The sequence below is a fragment of the Carcharhinus amblyrhynchos genome, chromosome 17 (assembly GCF_965287045.1).
Source record: "Carcharhinus amblyrhynchos chromosome 17, sCarAmb.v2.hapA, whole genome shotgun sequence".
NCBI lineage: Eukaryota > Metazoa > Chordata > Chondrichthyes > Carcharhiniformes > Carcharhinidae > Carcharhinus > Carcharhinus amblyrhynchos.
The window spans coordinates 33,235,245-33,254,258 of record NC_137340.1 but is presented as its reverse complement, the minus strand read 5'-3'; the positions used below and the strand labels follow the sequence as shown (position 1 = coordinate 33,254,258).

At 41.6% G+C, this 19,014-nt stretch overlaps 1 protein-coding gene across 1 annotated transcript in view; it reads left to right on the top strand.

Annotated features, from left to right (window-relative positions):
* LOC145354430 (G protein-coupled receptor kinase 5-like) overlaps window positions 1–19,014 on the top strand; it is a 244,073-nt gene that overhangs the window by 96,467 nt on the left and 128,592 nt on the right. The window lies entirely within an intron of this gene.

Here is a 19,014-nt window from a genome sequence, read left to right as displayed (position 1 = left end):
ACTCAAAGTGCAAGTCAAGAAAACTCATTACAGATCTTTTCAGATGCTTTTATCAAGCGTGCATTCTCAAAGGAGATGAACAGCAGTCTCTTGCCCATCCAGTTGCCTTAAGGGGAACTGCAGTGGCACTGAGACTCCAGGTGTAAGTCAAAGATCTAATGGAGAGGACTGTTCTCACCACTAGCCATGCTCTGGTGCTTGTTTGAAAGTCCTAGCAGTGAGGCCTTCCACCAAATGCTTTTGGTGATCTGTTTGAGGAACCCTTCAAAGGAATCCATCATATCATTTTTCTGCAGGACCTCAAGAACATATCTGCCAATTAACTTGTAATTAATGATGATCTTCTGCATAAAATAAAATTCTACAAGGAGTGTAGTTAAGTGTCACAGCATGGTCCAACTGAATGGCTCGTTCTGCGGCAACATGGTCAGAACTATTCTTGCAATAATTGGGTAGATGAGCCTTAGCATGAGGTGACACTTAATAGTCCACAGCTTCGTACAGCTGTACACAGAAATGGTCATCAGGATGTGTGTATCCCTAGAGCAATACCATGCTCTTTCAGTTAGCAGAACAAATCCACAGTTAATGGCCAGTTTATCCACTGACAGTGGTGTATGGGTTATCTCACAAAAAGACCACTTTCCCTGCTTCATACGAATGATTTTGCAAAATGTACCAAATAGATTTTGTTAGAGATGGAGTCCGAGGTATTGCATTATTCGGCTAGCTAAATTCTAGTGTTGCGTCCCGGGAAACTTGTGAGTTTTGGAGAGGCTTTCAAATTAAAACACAAATGGTGGCAGTAAAACATAAAATGCAATTCAAATAGATGCGCTTAAATATGAGATTGTGAGAAATACAGTTTTGCTTGACATTAGAAATTGTAACGAAGTAAATAAACAGCAGGCAGTTTTTTTATAGCAGTGTTTTGAGTTTATCAGCAAAGACTAATAATTGAAATGGTGGAATGTTCCCATTTGGTCTCTTCATTGTAATGTTAGTAAAAATGTTGCCCAAGTGCTGGTTTGCCATTTGGGTGTTCCACAATAAAAGCAGGACACATTAAATAAGTTTGACATTATTGTTTTTGATCAAAGAAATGGTCTATTTTAAATATTCTATAGATTGCAGAGACCAGCCATCTTGTGATGTTCACCTGCAAAGAAGCTGCCATCATTATCACTCTAAGCCATTTAGTGTTTATAGCGCCAGAGAATCAGCAAAATATATCTTTAAAGATGTCCTCAAGTTGCATCGCATTTCAGCTGATAGACATATGTCTTTTTAATTTCATATTATTCTACATAGCTTTTAAAGTCAGCAGGCTTGAGCGCAGATTAGACCTCTGTAAAAGGTCATGTTAATATTTAATGATTTACTGGCAAATTGGTGATCTCATTCTGCACAGTCGTGCTCTAATCAGTTTGACATTCTTAGAGGAACTAAATTCTCAAATAGAACACTGACAGATAGAAAGGTAGATAATTGGATCATTAGTGTAGAATTAAACTGTATTTGTAAAACAAATACACTGTTGTGATTCACTGCAGACTTCACTTTTTAGTTCAATAATGGATTCCTGTCCTCCTGTAACCTAAGGCACACTGGCAGTTGATGCCTACCAATCACAGTTGACTTGATCCTACTCTTGCCTCTTGAGTTGAAGATTGAGAGTTCAAGTCCCACTGCAGAGAGTTGAGCAGAAAAATCAAGGTTGACACGTCCAGCGAGCGCTGAAGCTGTGCTACGTACATTAGATGGAATTTTGTGAAAAAATTACTGTTGAAGGAATTTTCTGGCCCTTCCCGCCAGTGGGATCTACTTGGTGGGCAGGCTTCTGGGTCACTATCTGGTGAGCACCACACTGCTTCTGATGCTAATCGGGTGGAGGCAGGAATGTCCCAGGGGTCAGACAGGCTATTGGATCTCGGGACTCAGCTGCACCCCAGCTGGGTGCCATGCCTCTCAAGTTCACCCCTCAGCTGCAGGAGATGCAAAGGCCTAGCTAGCAATACCAGGAAGTGGGTGTCAGCGACATTCCTGCAACTAAACCAGAAAGAATGCAGAAAAGGTTCACTAGGATGCTACCTTAACTTGATGGTTTGAGTTTTAAAGAGAGGCTGGATAGACTAGAACTCTTTTCCTTAGAATGAGGGAGGCTTAGGGGTGATCTTATAGAGGTCTATAAAATAATGAGGGGCACAGATCAGTTAGATAGTCAATATCTTTTCTCAAACATAGGGAAGTCTAAAACTAGAGGACACAGGTTTAAGATGAGAGGGAAGAGATACAAAAGGGTCCAGAGGAGCAATTTTTTTCACACAGAGGGTGATGAGTGTCTGAAACAAGCTGCCGGAGGTAGTGGTAGAGGTGGGTATAATTTTGTCTTTTAGAAAGCATTTAGACAGTTACATGGGTAAGATGGGTATAGAGGGATATGGGTGAAATGTGGGCAATTGGGACTAACTTAGTGGGTAAAAAAGGGACAGCGTAGATAAGATGGACCGAAGGGCATCTCAAGCAACAAGGTGTGGAAGGCAACAGGCTGCCATCACCTCTGGTGTGCGTCCTGGGAACATAGCGAGATGTAGGGAGGGTTTGCAAGGCTAAGGAGTTGTAGAGGCTGCTGTTTTATAGATTGGTTTTAAGAAGGAGAGTTAAAATAGTCAAGTCAATTATCCAGTGTTATGTTCAAGCAGTGACCTTTCAATGATTGTGTGAAGCTTGCAGTATTGATTAGCTTGACCTCAACCCCTTTCTTGTTGAGCTCCTGATTCTATAGGATGGGAAATGTTTCAGGCACTGCCTTTTGTATCTCATGACAGTTTTTTTAAAAAGTTTTATTTTTATTTGTCACAAGTAAGACTTACATTAATACTGCAATGAAGTTACTGTGAAATTCCCATAGTTGCCACACTCTGGTCAATGAAGCTAACCAGCATGAGTTTCAGACTGTGGGAGGAATGTGGAGCACCCAAAGGAAACCCATGCAGACACGGAGAGAAGGTGCAAACGCCATACAGACAGTGACCCAAGCTGGAAATCAAACCTGGGTCCCTGGCACTGTGAGGCAGCCGTGCTAACCACTGTGTCACTGTGCCGCGCCCCCGTGCCGCCCCCAAGTATAAAATTATTTAACTACGTTCTAATTAACCCCTCAGGTAAACGATCCGTGCTGTTCTATAATGGAGTGCTCGGCTCCTGAGTGGAACAGGCACGAGGGAAGCCTGCAGATTTGTTCAATGAATTCCACAAGTTGAAGCTACGCGACCATATTTGCATGTGCCACATTCTGACTGCCTTTTTAAATTTGACAAACGGAATTTTGTCTGTTAGAGCGAGTGCATGTTTTGTGCTGCTTTCTGCTGTATAACACTTCATTCAGTGTACGTATTCTACAGCAGCCACTTTTGCCCCTGCAGGGGTAAACAGAGTGAGCAGTGTTGGCGCTCCATTGGACCCTCCAATGGCTCGGTTTACTTTGGGAAAGGAATTTGTGCAGAGGGAGGAGATGTGAATGTGCTAACACCAATGGATGCTGAGTAGGCAGCCCAGTGACAGTGTGTGAACCAACTCGGGCACAACTTCAGTATGTCAGTCTACAATTGAGCTGATGGTGCAGAGTTATATGTGGATAAAAACAATTGACAGCCTCCCAGAAACCCAGCTAGAACTGAGGTTGAGCAATCAAAGACCTAATTTACATCTAAGGAATCCTTTAGAATTTCCGCCATCAGCTCTCAGTTTGTGAAGCTGGTATTAACTTCTCAGCAGTGCTACCTCACTGCAAACCTTAAACAGAAAATGCTGGAAAATCTTAGCAGGTCTAACAGCATCTGTAGAGAGAGAATAGAGACAATGTTTCGCGTCTGGGTGACTCTTCTTCGAATTAGATTAATTTTGTTTGTTTTCTATCTTGATCCACAGCTAGGTCCTAAAAGAAATGGAGATAATACACCCTGAGCAATAACCACAATGCCACAATCTGAATTTGCAATCATTTATTTATGTTGGCCAACACTGATGCTGAAAAGTAGGCATTGTCAAAAGATACAGCTGCCTGAACTCGATTTTAAAATGATCTTATTTATTTAGACTCCACTGAATATAATGCAAATACCTCCATTTTGTCACACCTGTGCTTTTTCTTACCTAAATGATTGGGCCCAAATAACACCTTCTAAATAATACAGTTGTTTGTATTACACATCTGCAAAGCTGCTTTCTGCTTTTTTTTTTAAACACGCTTAGTCAAAACAAGTGGAAAGATCCGCCTTGTGTCTGTATCAGAACCTGGGGGCTGCGGGCATGAAGTGGAGTGGTGCATCTCTCTCATGGCTGCCATCTTGCTGTTTCCCCAGCTGCCTGGCCAGTTTTCACCTCTGGGCTGTCAAAGAGGATAAAAGGCACAAGGTTGAGGTTGTGGTGTTGGAGTGAGTAGTGGGGAAATCAGAGGCTCCTGCATACACAATCTGCAGTTGCAGATTAATATGGTGTAGGATGTGAGAAGGAGGATTAAGTATGAGGCTACTCTCATCTTCACTGGCTGAACCATCAGCAATGGATATACTAATAATGGCCAGCACTTCTCCTCCCTGAGAGTTGGGTAATGCAGGTGTGCATGTCCCACCCTCTGCCCCATCTTGCCCTGTGTTCACTCATGCTTCTGACTGTGCTTCATACCTACCTGCAAGAGAGGCAGACAGATACAAACGAATACATGAATAAGGCCATTTGGCCTTGGGTCACTGTGTTTGCACTGGAGTTTGCACATTCTCCCCTCTGTCTGCGTGGGTTTCCTTCTGGTACTCCAATTTCCTCCCACAGTCTGAAAGATGTGCTGATTAGGTGCATTGGCCATCTAAATTCTCCCTCGGAGTGTATCTGGAGGCGCCAGAGTGTGGCGACTAGAGGAATTTCACAGTAACTTCATTGCAGTGTTACTATAAACCTTATTTGTGACTAATAAATAAAATTTGAATTGCTCCTCAATTGAGTAAGATCATGATTCATAACCTCAACTCCACATTTCCTGCCTACCTCCCAATAACCTTTCTGCCCCATGCTTATCAAGAATCGATCAACCTTTGCCTTAAAAATATTCAAAGACTCTCTTCCACTGTAATTTAAGGCTGTGTGTTCCAATTCAAGACTCATAATCCTCTTAGAGGGAACATTTGTCCTCATCTGTCTTAAATGGGTGACCCCTATTTCTTGATCCACCCAGTTAAGGCCCCTCAGGATCTTTAATGTTTCAGTCAAGACACTTCTTACTTTTTCTAAACTCCAACAGATACAAGTCTAGCTTAGCTAACCTTTCGTCATAAGACAACCTGCCCATATGTGTCAGTGAGGATCATGCAATCTGATTGAGTGATATAGTTGCCATGGTTACATGAATGGAAATGTGAGAGAGCTGGATGATGTGGGGATGACGCTTGCAGCATCGTAAATATGAGAGAGGCGGTGGAGCATGCGAAAGCTGGTGTGAGATTTATTGATATTATTGGGGTGTGAATCATTGTGTCACGACTTAGACCCAATAAGTGCTACAACGTCCTTTAGCTGGATGAGATGGCAATTGGTCTCAATAATTAACACCGTTGTTGTTGCCATCCTGTGACTGATCAAAAGACAAACTGTTGATCACTGCACATATCGGACCCAGTGGTATGGGAAGTACGGTGACACAGCGGTTAGCATTGTTGTCTCTCAGCATCAGGGACCCGGATTCAATTCCCACCTTGGGTGACTTTATGGAGTTTGCATATTCTCCCCGTGTTTGTGTGGATCTCCTCTGGGTGCTCCAGTTTTCCCCCATATTCCTGAGATATGCAAGTTAGGTGGATTGGCCATGGTCAATATCCCTTAGTGTCAGGGAGATTAGTGGAGTAAATATGTGGGGTTACAGGATAGTGTTTGGGTGGGATTGTTGTTGGTTCAGGCTTGATGGGCTGAATGACCTCTTTCTGCACTATGATTGCACTTCTATGATTAGATAAGACAATCCAATTTTTCTGGCTTCAACGATCATGTTTTTGTAGACAGTCGGTGCATAAATCACAAATGACATGACATGTCCAAACAAGATTCATGCGGCACTAGCCTGCGTGGCCCATGGAACAAAATTAAAGCTAATGGTACTTTTCAAATGTAAGACCATGCCAAAAATCATGTTCCCATTAGGAGTTTTTCTGTAATTCCATGATAACTGTTAGGTGAATAGGAATGGAGTGGTGTTGTGGACTGATGATGTGTGAAATAGGTGTCCTAGTTGCCTATGCAAAGAATGTGGTTTATTAGCGTGAGACATGTAAAGACCTGTATAACCAATGCGATCAGGGCACAAACTGACATCCAATCAATCACAAAATGCAGAATATCCAATTCAGTGAACGGAGAGGGTGGTGATTGGTTGTGCAGGAATGATTTTGAAACCAAAACCGTCACATCTGATCCAGAATGCAATCCTGTTCGGATGCCGTGGTTAAAGCAACTCAGAATGAATTTAATGAACCCCTTTCATCATCTGCCAAAGACAATTTGATGAGTTAAAAACACTTTCATTGTGGTTAAAGGTACAATAAACTGAGCCACGTCGACGTGGAATTACCGGTGGTTTTTCTTTCCACGTTTCAAATGTATTCGCCGGATAAGCTGGCCCACGATTTTGGAAGGACTTTTAGAGGGTTCAAAAGTGGATTTGTATGTCAGCATCTATAATATCTAAAGTGAAACAAAAGCAGGTTGTTTCACCTTCATTTTTAACCTCCATGTCCAAATGAAGAATTCAGTTGTAATGTTAAAAATTGTGGTGAGTTTGTGTCCATTAGCTCTGAGATGCATATTCTGAGCTGTGATGATCAGATTTGGAAACCGATGTTGTTCTACTTATGTACCATATTACAGGAAATTTTGCTTTTCCTCAGCTGGGTTATTAAAGGAAGTTCATTTTTGAATGAACTTAGGCTATTTTGCAAACTAAATGTACGCTTAATTCAATTACTTTGTTCTATAAATCGATTAAGTTCAGCATTAAATGTGCACTTTGTTATCTGTACGTTGCTTGACAACTTAAGTGTTTCTAGTCCAAAAAGATCTTCAAGTTTCTATCAATGCTCTGTATCTTTAAGATTGGGTTCACTTTGTCCTATTTTTAGCTATCATAAATCATTCTTTGTTTTTCAAATTCTTTTAAAAGAATTGTTGCAGTAACAGGGAGGGAAGTCTTAAAATAGAGGAGCAGCACTTTATCTGAACCAGAAATTCTAGTCTGTGTTCTAAAATAAGACAAGATCTTTGACATGATTTTGATTTGCTTGTAGTTTGGAGCTATGAAACTTGCTTGGAAAATGTCATTGTGTCTCTGAAGAATGTATTATCTTCACACTTTGTAATCAGCCACGACAAGTTATAGATATCACAGCCTTGAAATTCACTTAGGCCAATTTTCAAACAAGTGGACCCCGAGGATGATCGAGATATTTGGCCCAGAAGATTGCAGGGAATTAGTGCTTAGGCTCTGTCTTAAGTAATTGGGGAAAGCTGTCAGCGCCCAGTGCACCTCCACAATCGAATTCTGAGCACTTGCCTTGCAGGTGATGGCACTGAAAGGAGTCCATAAGAACTTAAGTAGGAGCAGGAGTAGGCCATCCAGCCCCTCAAGCCTGCCCCACCATTCAATAAGATCATGGCTGATCTGAAGTGGATCATTTCCACTTACCCGCCTGCTCCCCATAACCCTTAATTCCCTTGTCTGTCAGAAATCTATCTACCCGTGACTTAAACATATTCAACGAGGTAGCCTCCATCACTTCAATGGGCAGAGAATTCCAGAGATTCACTACCCTCTGAGAGAAGAAGTTCCTCCTCAACTCTGTTCTAAACTGACCCCCCCCCCCCCCCCCCCCTTATTTTGAGGCTGTGTCCTCTAGTTCTGGTTTCCTTTCTAAGTGGAAAGAATCTGTCTACCTCTACCCTATCTAGCCCCTTCAATATCTTATATGTCTCTATAAGATCACCCTTCAGCCTTCTAAACTCCAATGAGTACAGGCCCAATCTACTCAATCTCTCCTCATAAGCTAACCCCCTCATGTCTGGTATCAACCTGGTGAACCTTCTCTGTACTCCCTCCAAGGCCAAATTATCCTTTTGCAAATAAGGGGACCAAAATTGCACACAGTACTCGAGTTGTGGCCTCACCAGTGCCTTGTACAGTTGCAGCAGGACCTCCCTGCTTTTATATTCTATCCCCCTCACTATAAAAGCCAACATTCCATTCGCCTTCTTGATCACCTGCTGCACCTGCAGACTGAGTTTTTGCGATTCGTGCTCAAGGACCTCCAGGTCCCTCTGCACTGTAACATGTTGTAATTTTTCACCATTTAAATAATATTCTATTTTACTATTATTTCTTCCAAAATGGATAACCTTGGTGGGTGCTGGTGTGAGGGAGAAGGCAGTAGCCAGCCCGAGTGCTATTAAGCTCGGAGAGCATTCCTACCCCTCCTGGTTCCACCTCCACTTACAAAGAAACTATTGGCTACATCACATCCGCAAGTAGAAAAGCAGAGGCAGATTTAATGCCTGCTTAGTCCAATTTCTCAAAAGCAAGGTCCTAAAGTTAGGCTTTTGATTAGCATATCCAACAAGCCTCTTGCCTACTTTAGCCTGCCTCTCCAGATGCCTGAATAATAGCCTGACCTGTTTACATCAGACGTTTTTGGGATGCAGGATATTGTTCGCCGAAATTGGGTGCAACAAGGTCCAATTTTATTCCTATTATTATGAGACTGGGATAAGAACTGCGACCATTGAATTCCTACAGTGCAGAAGGATGGCATTCAGCCCATTGAGCTGCATCAACAACAATCCCACCCAGGTCCTATCCCTGTATTTACCCTGCTAGTCCCCATGACATTAAGGGAGAATTTAGCATGGCCAGTTGACCTAACTGGAAAATCTTTGGACTATGGGGGGAAACTGGAGGACCTGGAGGAAACCCACGCAGACACGGAGAGAAGTGGTGGAGGCTGCCTCACTAAATATTTTTAAGACGTGGGTTGATGGGTTTTTGATAGGAGAGGGGATTAAGGGTTATGGGGAGAGGGCGGGAAAGTGGAACTGAGCAGCGACAGATCAGCCATGATCTTATTGAATGGCGGGGCAGGCTCGAAGGGCTGGATGGCCTACTCCTGCTCCTATTTCTTATGTTCTTATGCAAGCTCCACACCCAAAGCCAGAATTGAACCCCGGTCCCTGGCACTGTGTAGCAGCAATGCTAACACTGTGCCACTACGCTGCCCCTCAGATCCTTTCCTGTTTCAGCTGCTGTTTATATTCTGTTTCTGTAGTTACCATCCTTAGAAATTTGTCATATACATCCTACAAGAATCTCTGTGAAATCTGTTAGATTTCAGACATAGTAAAATACACAGAACATCCTTGAAAGTCATTAGAGTTCAATTCTTCATTTTCTATAGTTATACTGGCCTGGGGCCTGGTGTGGGTTACTTCACCTGATAATCTCCGTGGAATTTTCTAGTAGTGCAAGAGGGAGACAACAGAGAACTGTACACTAGACATTTGGGATCTGAGCCAACTGGGCATGCAAATGTGTATCTCCTTAACCAATGAAGTTCTTTGTTGGAGTAATGTGTGCCGTGGATAAAGGGAAATTTGTCGATGTACTGTACTTGGAATTCCAGAAGGTATTTGATAAGGTGCCACATCAATGATTATTGTAGAAAACAAAAGCTTGTGGTGTAGAGGATAATATTAGCGTGATTAGAAGATTGGCTGGCTTGCAGAAAACAGAGAGTAGGCATAAATGGGTCTTTTTCTGATTGTCAGCATGTAACAAGTGCAGTTCTGTAGTGGTCTGTTTTGGGGACTCACCCTTTTACAATTTATGTCAATGACTTGGAAGAGGAGAGCGAAGGCATGCTAGCTAAATTTGCAGAGGACACACATAAAGGTAGGAGAATACGTTGTGATGGGATGTAAGGAGGTTGAAGACAGATATAGATGGGTGAGTGAGTGGGCAACAATTTGGCAGATGGAGTATAATGGGAAAATGTGAAGTTGTTCACTATCACAGGATGACTAAAAAGCATTATTTAAATGGAGAACAGCTGCAGAATTCTGAGGTGTGGAGGAATCTGGGTGTTTCAGTGCATGATTCACAAAAGGTTAGTATGAATGTACAGCAAGTGATGAAGAAGGCTAATGAATTGCTGTCCTTTATTACGAGAGGAATTGAACATTAGAGTAAGGATGTAATGCTTCAGTTATGTGTGTTCTAGCATGTGCAATAATTGGCAAGCCAGATAATAGCTTCCATAGTGGCTAAATGGAGCTCTCTGAGTCTTCCACTGAACCTTCTCACAGGGCAGTCTTCAATGATGCAGTCTGGGTTCACTGCAACCACCGGTGCCACTTTGATGCATAAAGACCTTGGCCAGTTTGGAAACGGTTGAAGAATGTCTGGTGTTGCGGATTCAAGCCAGGTGGGAAACTAGGGAATCTGTGATGAGGAAGTTTTTAACAGAGGCATGCTGATTCAATTGTTGCTACCACAGGGCCACTGCAACAGGGTTACTGCTGTTATTCCATGACACATTGGTCTTAGCCCCACAGGCTGGCACGATGGGAAGTGAGCAGCAGGTGGATTGGTGTCATGGCAGGCTTGACACCAATGGAAATCTCCAGGATCTCCCTCCTTTGTGAGATGGTGGGATGTTGCTTAGAACTGGGAGCCAGGGAAGTTGAGTTGATTGCAGGGTACCCATGAAAAATATCCATTATTGTTGAGCGGGGTATCTATGAGACTGGTATGGGATGAGTTGTATCGTACTGGAGCATAGTACTCTGCAATCGAGTGAAAGATGGTAGGACCTGAGGTTTGAACATCTACACCGCAAGAAGGGGCAGCGAGTTTGCTGAGGAGGTTGTTTTGTATTTTAATCTTTGCTGTTGTCTTGCTGAGATGCTTTTTGTATGTCAGTGCTCAGCCAAGAGTAACACTAAAATATTTGGGATGTTGTTTGTGATTCAGGTATTGGTGAGACCACGTCTTAAATATCGGGTGCATTTTTTGGTCTCCTTATTTAAGGAAGGAGGTAAATGTATTGGAGGCGGATCAGAGGAAGTTTATTAGATTGATACTTAAAGAAACGTGGTTGTCTTATGAGGAAAGATTGGACAAACTGGACTTGTTTCCACTGGAGCTTAGGCATGTGAGGGGTGACTTGATTGAAGTGTAAAAGATTCTGAATGGTCTTGTCAAAGTGGATGTGGAAAGGAAGTTTCCTCTTGTGGGTGAGTCCAGAACTAAGGGGCTCTGTTTTAAAATTAGGAGTTGCCCTTTTAGGACAGAGATGAGGAGGAATTTTTTCTCTTGAAAGTTGTGTGACTTTGGAACTTTGTCTTGGACGGTGGTGGAGGTGGGCGTTATTGAATATTTTTAAGACAAAGATAGATGGGTCATTATTTGACAAAGAAATCAAAGGTTATCTGGAATAAACGGGAATGTGGAATTCAAAACAACAGATCTGTCATGATCTTACTGAAATGCAGAGCAGACTCGAGGGGTCAAATGGCTTACTCCTGCATTTATTTTATATGTTCATATAAATAGCATGAGGTTTGGAAAATGAAGATTAAGTTAGAATGGGTGAATTCAATGTTAAATCAGGTACTGAGAAATGGAGTAAAATTTTTGGTTTGAGAGAGAAGAATGAAAAAGTGCTGAGCAAAAAATAAAAATTTAGTTCATCTTGTTGTCGGTAATTTAGTAGAAAATAAGTAAAACCTGAAGAAATGAGACTCTACATAGTTCACATTCAATGACAGAGAACTGGAGGGGGTGCAGAGGAGATTCACCAGGAAGCTGCCTGGGATGGGACATTTCAGTTATGAAGAGGTTGCTTAGGTTTGGATTGCTCTTGGTGGAGCAGAGAAGACTGAGGGACGACCTACACGAGGTGCACAAGATTGAGAGACATTGACAGAATGGATAAGGAACAGCTGTTGCCCTTAGTTAAAGGGTCATTCACAAGGGGACATAGATTCAAGCTGAGGGGCAGGAGGTTTAGGGGGGATATGAGGAAAAACGCTTTTACCCAGAGGGTGGTGATGGTCTGGAACATGCTGCCTGGGAGGGTGGTGGAAGTGGGTTGTCTCACATCCTTTAAAAAGTATCTGGATGAGCACTTGACACATAACATTCAGGGTCAAGTCAGGCAGATGGGATTAGGCGGGAGTTCAGGTGTTTCTAATGTGTCGGTGCAGACTCAATGGGCCGAAGGCACTGTATGATTCCATGACTTGCAGTAATTATATCACTTGCCATGTCATTAAAAGGGTACAGAGTTTAGTTGTATCTACAGTACAAGTTCAGGAGCCTCATGCTGTTCAATGCATCTGAAGTCAGGGGAGTCAGACAATCAGAGGCCATTTTTGAGAAGCTAGCCATGGAGCAGTGCATCTACAATACCAGCTTCTTGATTTTCACACTTATAAACTGACCTTGTTCAAAGTTGCTGTGGCATTTGGACATGAAGAGCAGTAACAACTATTAAACTCACCATTATTCTGACGGAAATATTTGAGCCATATCTTCATGCAAAAATAATTTTGTGTTTAAATTTGAAATTCTTGTTGATCCAATCACTATATTCTATTCATTGATCCATTCAGATTCTTCACATGACTAAGGTATTTGGCTTGAATGCTGTGATGTACAGAGGGAGTGGTGGTATCTAAAAATAAATGTGAATTGGTGATGTGTAAAAATAAACTCATTATCAGTTGTCAGACCTGCTTCCTTATCGACAGAAGAATCTCATTGAACCAGAGCTCATTTTCACACGCCAACATCCTTAAGTTTTATTTTTGGCTTGGCTGGTACCAGACTAAAGTTTTCCAGCGTACATGCACATTGCTGATGGTGCAGAACTGAAAGATGCTCATTATTCACATGGGTGACTTGCAGAAGAAGAAACCTGACTGGAATTGTTAACGCAACTTGAAAAAGATATTATCGATGGGGAAAGGGTGGTTGGACTATTCTTGTTTCTGTAGTCCTTCAAGTGGTTTGAGATTCATATTACAAGTATCTAGGGCAAAGGACTCCAACATTCTTCTCCTCTTCGAGAACTTTGCAATACTTAGAGCTCTGCGGTTCATAGATAAACAATTACTCTGAATAATAATGTTGAAAACATTCCTTCAATCTGTGACAGATGGATTTAGATTATCTTTCTCAATCAATAAGAAAGCAGTGATGAGATTATTATCTTGTCTGCAAAATTCAAACAGCCAGAATAGAAACTGTTTAGTGAGATGGGTAGCTCAGGCTCGCAGATCACCCGTAGGCCCAGGTTGCATGTCACCAAGATTAGGCATCCATGGTTGTGTGAAAGGAAAATTGCGTTTGATTCTATTTTGCGAGTGTTAACTAGCTGGGTACCAATGAGGAAACCTATGGAAGTAGCATTCTTGGATTTTCAGAATATTTCCAACATGATGCTTTGCAGGAGATTATTATGTAAGATTTGGGTTTGTGGGATTGGGAATTGTATATGAGCATGGATTGAGGACTGGTTAACAGACAGAAAACACAGTAGGCGTTAATGTGACGTTTTTGGGACGGCAGGCTGGAACTGTTGTAACACAAGAGTCGGTGCTTGGGCCTTGGCTGTTTTCAATCTGTATCAATGACTTGGACGAGAACTGAAGAGAGGCTGCAAGGGAACATAGACCGGTTAAGTAATGGGGCTTGAGGGTGCCAGATATAGTGGGGAAATGTGAAATTACCCATTTGGGTAGGAAAAATGTAAAAGCAAAATATTTTTAGAAGGTGAGAGGGTTATTGATACTCAGGGAATTATGGGACCTTATGGGTGGCATGGTAGCACATGGTTAGCACTGCTGCTTCACAGCTCCAGGGACCTGGGTTCAATTCCCGGCTTGGGTCACTGTCTGTGTGGAGTTTACACATTCTCCTTGTGTCTGCGTGGGTTTCCTCCAGGTGCTCCGGTTTCCTCCCACAGTCCAAAGATGTGCGGGTTAGGTTGATTGGCCGTGCTAAATTGACCGTGGATGCATAGGTTAGTGAGGATTAGTGGGTAAAATATGTGTAGATTGGGGGCAGGGCCTGGGTGGGATTGTGGTCAGTGCAGACTTGATGGGCCAAAGGGCCTCTTCTGTACTGTGGGGTTTCTATGATTTTTATGATGCACAAAGTTAACATGTGAGCAATTAGTGAGGCAAATGGTTTGTTAGTACAATCCCCTTGCAATAAGGCTATCAGTAATGAAGTATTGTTGTAATTTTATAGGGCCTCGGTGAGACTACATCTGGAGAACTATGTGTAGCTTTGGCCTCCTTACCTAAGGAAGGATATACTTTCACTATAAAGGGTACAATAAATGTTTAGTAGGTTGCTTCCTGGGCTGGAGAGCTGATCGATCAGGAAAGGTTCAGTGAGATGGACTTATGCTCTCCAAGGTTTAGAAGCAAGAATAGATAATCTCATTGAAACATATAGAAGTCCCATCCTCTTTTCTGACAGATCCAAGTTTCTGCTGGTCATGGGAAATGGATGGGGCATGATGCTCATAGGAGGGAAATCCAAACTCAGCAAGGTTACTTGAACTGAACAAAAAAAACCTCTTACTGGACTGCTTTGATTGACAGGCCATCAGGTGTAGGCTAGACAAAGAATTACCATCTGATGGGTAGTTTCAGTAGAGTTCTTTGTTGATATTTTCCCATTCCATGAACATTAAGTCAAATTTCAGTGGATTTCATGAATGAGAGATTTTTTTCCTGACTTAATGACCCACCATAATAGCAAACATTAGACCTGTAGGATTCCACACCATCTCATGTTGTTTAAGAAAATGGATTGTATCTGACAATTTTAAAAACTGACTAAACAATTAAATGCATTTATTTGTGTGTAGAATTGTTAACAGAAATTGAATAGTTGAAATGGGTGGCATACTGGTTAGCACTGCTGCCTCACAATGTCAGGGACCTGGGTACAATTTCTGGTTAGGTCATTGTCTGTGTGGAGTCTGCAAGTTCTCCCCATGTCTGCATGGATTTCCTCCGGGTGCTCCGATTTCTTCCCACAGTTGAAAGACATGCTGGTGAAGTGCATTGGCTACTCTAAATTCTGCTTCCATGTACCTGAACAGACACCGGAGTGTGGCGGCTACGGGATTTTCTCAGTAACTTCATTGTAGTGTTAATGTAAGCCTACTTGTGACACTAATAGATAAACTTAAAAGTCTGAAAAACCAAGCCAAACCGAAGAAGGGATGAAGAATCTGTAGTTGTAATGATAGAATTACAGAAGTACAATGTAACTAGTTAGAAAGTTTCATACTACTGTTAAAAACTGGATTTGCAGTTCAATTTGCCCAAATCAGGAGACGCCCATAAGACTGGTCTTACCCCAGGTCAAAATTGGGATTTGAATGGTTACGGTAGGCCCTTCAAATTGACTTAACTTTCTGAGCTTCGAGTGCTAAAAGATCTTTCAAAATTTGTTTCATATGAAAAGAATTGTAATTTATTATGCTTCTGACTACTGGACGCTAATGAAACTATTAAATAGCTCAGAATGGTATTTTTTCAGTGATTTAAAATCAGATTACTCAAGATTGATCACATGTTCTAAAAAAAGCTTAATTTTAGTGATAGTCCCACTTTCAACTGTCTTGCACCCATTAAGTGGAAAGAGGGAAAAGTGATTACATGTTGTTGCTCTGCCCAATTGTGTTGGTTTGTGGAAGATTTTAATTCTGCAAATGAACTTTAACCCAAACAGCATAGTTTCATGTGCCTTTTCGGCACCAAGCACACCCAAAGCATTAACATTTAACGAGGGAGTGACTTCATTTTGAGTGTGGGCTACAAAAAGGCATTTTAAAATTACATTAAAACAGAGAAGGAACAAAGATGTCTTTTGTTAAAGCAATCGGGAACGAAAGCTCAATTTATCTGAGATCTTGCTACACTTGCTCCAGACTGTTAGGCCATTGATATGTCACAAAATAATGAATTTTATCTAAAGACGAAGCTCATTTTTTACTGTTTATGGCACCCATTGATTTCGTAAATATTAATTAACTGCAAATTGTAACTTTTGAAGGTGCATCACATTTTATTCTATATAACTTGGGCTGGAAATAATAATTTTGGTTATGGACCCGAACAGATGCTGGAGTGTGGCGGCTACGGGATTTTCTCAGTAACTTCATTGCAGTGTTAATGTAAGCCTACTTGTGACACCAATAAATTGTGTCAATTTCATTTATGTAGATCCAACTTATTTCCTCTGGGAACAATACAGAGCCTGCATATACGGCCATCAATCCACCTATCTATGTAACATTTGCAAGTTGTGTATGCAACACACAATTTTACATATTCACTGTGTTTCCTGTCATTACAATTTTCCAATCATACTTTTGCTGTCAGCAGTCTTGCTCGAGGTAAAATAGCAGTAAATCATGAATAACAAAAAAACTACCATTAATAAAAAAAAAAGCACAGGAAAGGTGAATCAATCTGTGCTTCTGCTCAGTAATTGAAATTTCTAGTTTCCAAAAGAAATTTTGAACATTTTTTAAATATCCAAAAAAAATGCATGTTTTATGAGTTTGTACATTTTAATGCCTTCAATGTAATTTTCCCCCCGCCCCCCCCCAAGGGATCAAGTGGCCTTATAATAAAAAATAGATATTTTTCTCCAGATCAGTGACCAAACACATCTTGTACATTTTGAGCAAATGGCAAAAAAAGAGCATAGTTAACAGTCAGGAGACTGCAAGTTACTTCCAGAAGACACAAGGCTGTAGGATGGGCAATTTTTATATTTGATTTATTATTGTCTCATGTATTACGTTACAGTGAAAAGTATTGCTTCTTGTGCGCTGTATAGACAAAACATACTGTTCACAGAGAAGGAAAGGAGAGAGTGCAGAATGTAGTGTACAGTCATAGCTAGGTTGTAGACAAAGATCAACTTAGTGCAAGGTAGGTCCATTCTCTGACGGCAGCAGGGAAGAAGCTGTTGTTTCAGTTGGTATGTGTCCTCAGATTTTTGTATATTTTTCCCGACGGGTAGAAAGGATGGCCGGGATGCGTGGGGTTCTTAATTATGCTGGCTCTTTTCTGAGGCAGCAGGAAGAGTAGACAGAGTCAATGGATGGGAGGCTGGTTTGCATGATGGATTGGGCTACATTCACGACCTTTTGTAGTTTCTTGTGGTATTGGGCAGAGCAGGAACCATACCAAGATATGATGAAGACTATGAAAAGTACATATCCCTTTTACTATTAAATAATTCTGGAGCAGAATGAATCCTTTTTCCATGGGTCTGATGAGCGCACTGTTTTAGTGAGGGATATATTCCCGTCCTGCCCACCATGGGAATTGAAGCGGGGGTGGGGGGGGAGGGGGTGGAGGAGGAGGAGTGGGGAGGTGGTGAAAAGTGAACCATGCAAAGACCCATTGAGCTCAGGTGGGATTTTCCAGTTTTGGGGTGAGCGTGGCTGGAAAATCCTGCCCTCTGTCTTTCTCTCTAACTGTTATGCTCGTATCTGGCTACTGAAGTTGTGTGTTCATAGCTGCTGGAATAACAGCCATGGAAGGAGTTTATTGGACCTTAAAATACAAGGTCATCAAGGAACAAAGCCTCTTGAACAAAAATTGCATTTCTATTGGTTGAAGTTTCATTGCTTCACATAAAAATAGATCATGTTGAATTGTCTTTGGATGCATTTTCATCACGTGTTCCAAAAAAAAACACATTATTGGAACACTAACCCGAGGCATGGTGGTAAATTCATGGAAGTAGCTATTTAAGTCCCTGTTTAACATGTGCACATGTTTGAAGCAGAAGGCTATGATTAATCTTGCAATTAAGTTATCCAATTAAACAAGGAACACAGATGGAAATGGCTTTTTTAATGTACTAACTGCAGGCCTACTAAAATCCATATGTCACATTGGTAGCATTTGTGCAAAATCTACATCATCTGCTGGTAAAGCAAGTTACTCTTCACCGCAGGGTAGCAATGAAGTGTCAGTGCATCAACATATATAGCTATGCCCAGCTGACTGGTACAGTCATATGTGCCAAGCCAGAAAACTACAGTATATCACTGAACAATTTCACAAAAATTGAGACAGCTTTGGAAAAGCTGACACTTCAGTGATTGCTTTGAAATGAATCTCAAGATATGTGAAGGCAAGAAGTGGCGACTGTGGGACATGAGCAGGTCAGAATCTAACCTGTATATATAAGTAACGTTTGATCAAAAAGGAAAATTGGACTAGCTGTGGTTCATCCCAGTATCATCTCCCATTCAGCATCTTACAATTATCCCATTGCTATTTGTAAAACTTGCTGTGGACAAATTGGCTGTTTCCTCTTCTAAGTTGCAGCAGTAGCTACACTTTAGAAGCACGCACAGGATTGTAAAGTGCTTTGGGATGTCCTGATGCTGTGAAAGTCACTATGTAAATGTTACTGTTCCTTTCTTTTTTGTCTGTGTTGTCATAATCTGGAGTCACATGTAGACCAGGCTGGTTAAGGACGGCCGATTTCCCTCCCTAAAGGACTTTAGTGAACCAGATGGGTTTTTATGACAATTAATAGTGGTTTTGAGGTTATAATTAGACTTCTAATTGCAAATTTTTATTGAGTTCAAATTTCAATATCTGCCACAATGGGATTCAAACCCAGGTCCCCAGAGCATTACCCTGGGTCTCTGGATTACTAGTCCAGCGATACCACTATGCCGTTCCCCCTCGCGTGTTTTAAATGGGTGACCCCTTATTCTGAGATAATATCCAATGAGAGTCCTAGACTCTTCCACAAGGAGAAGTTGAAGCCAAAACGTTGTCTGATTTCAAGAAAAAATTATGCCTACTCCAGACCCACAACAACGTGGTTGATTTTTAACTACCCTCTGAAATGACTTGGCAAGC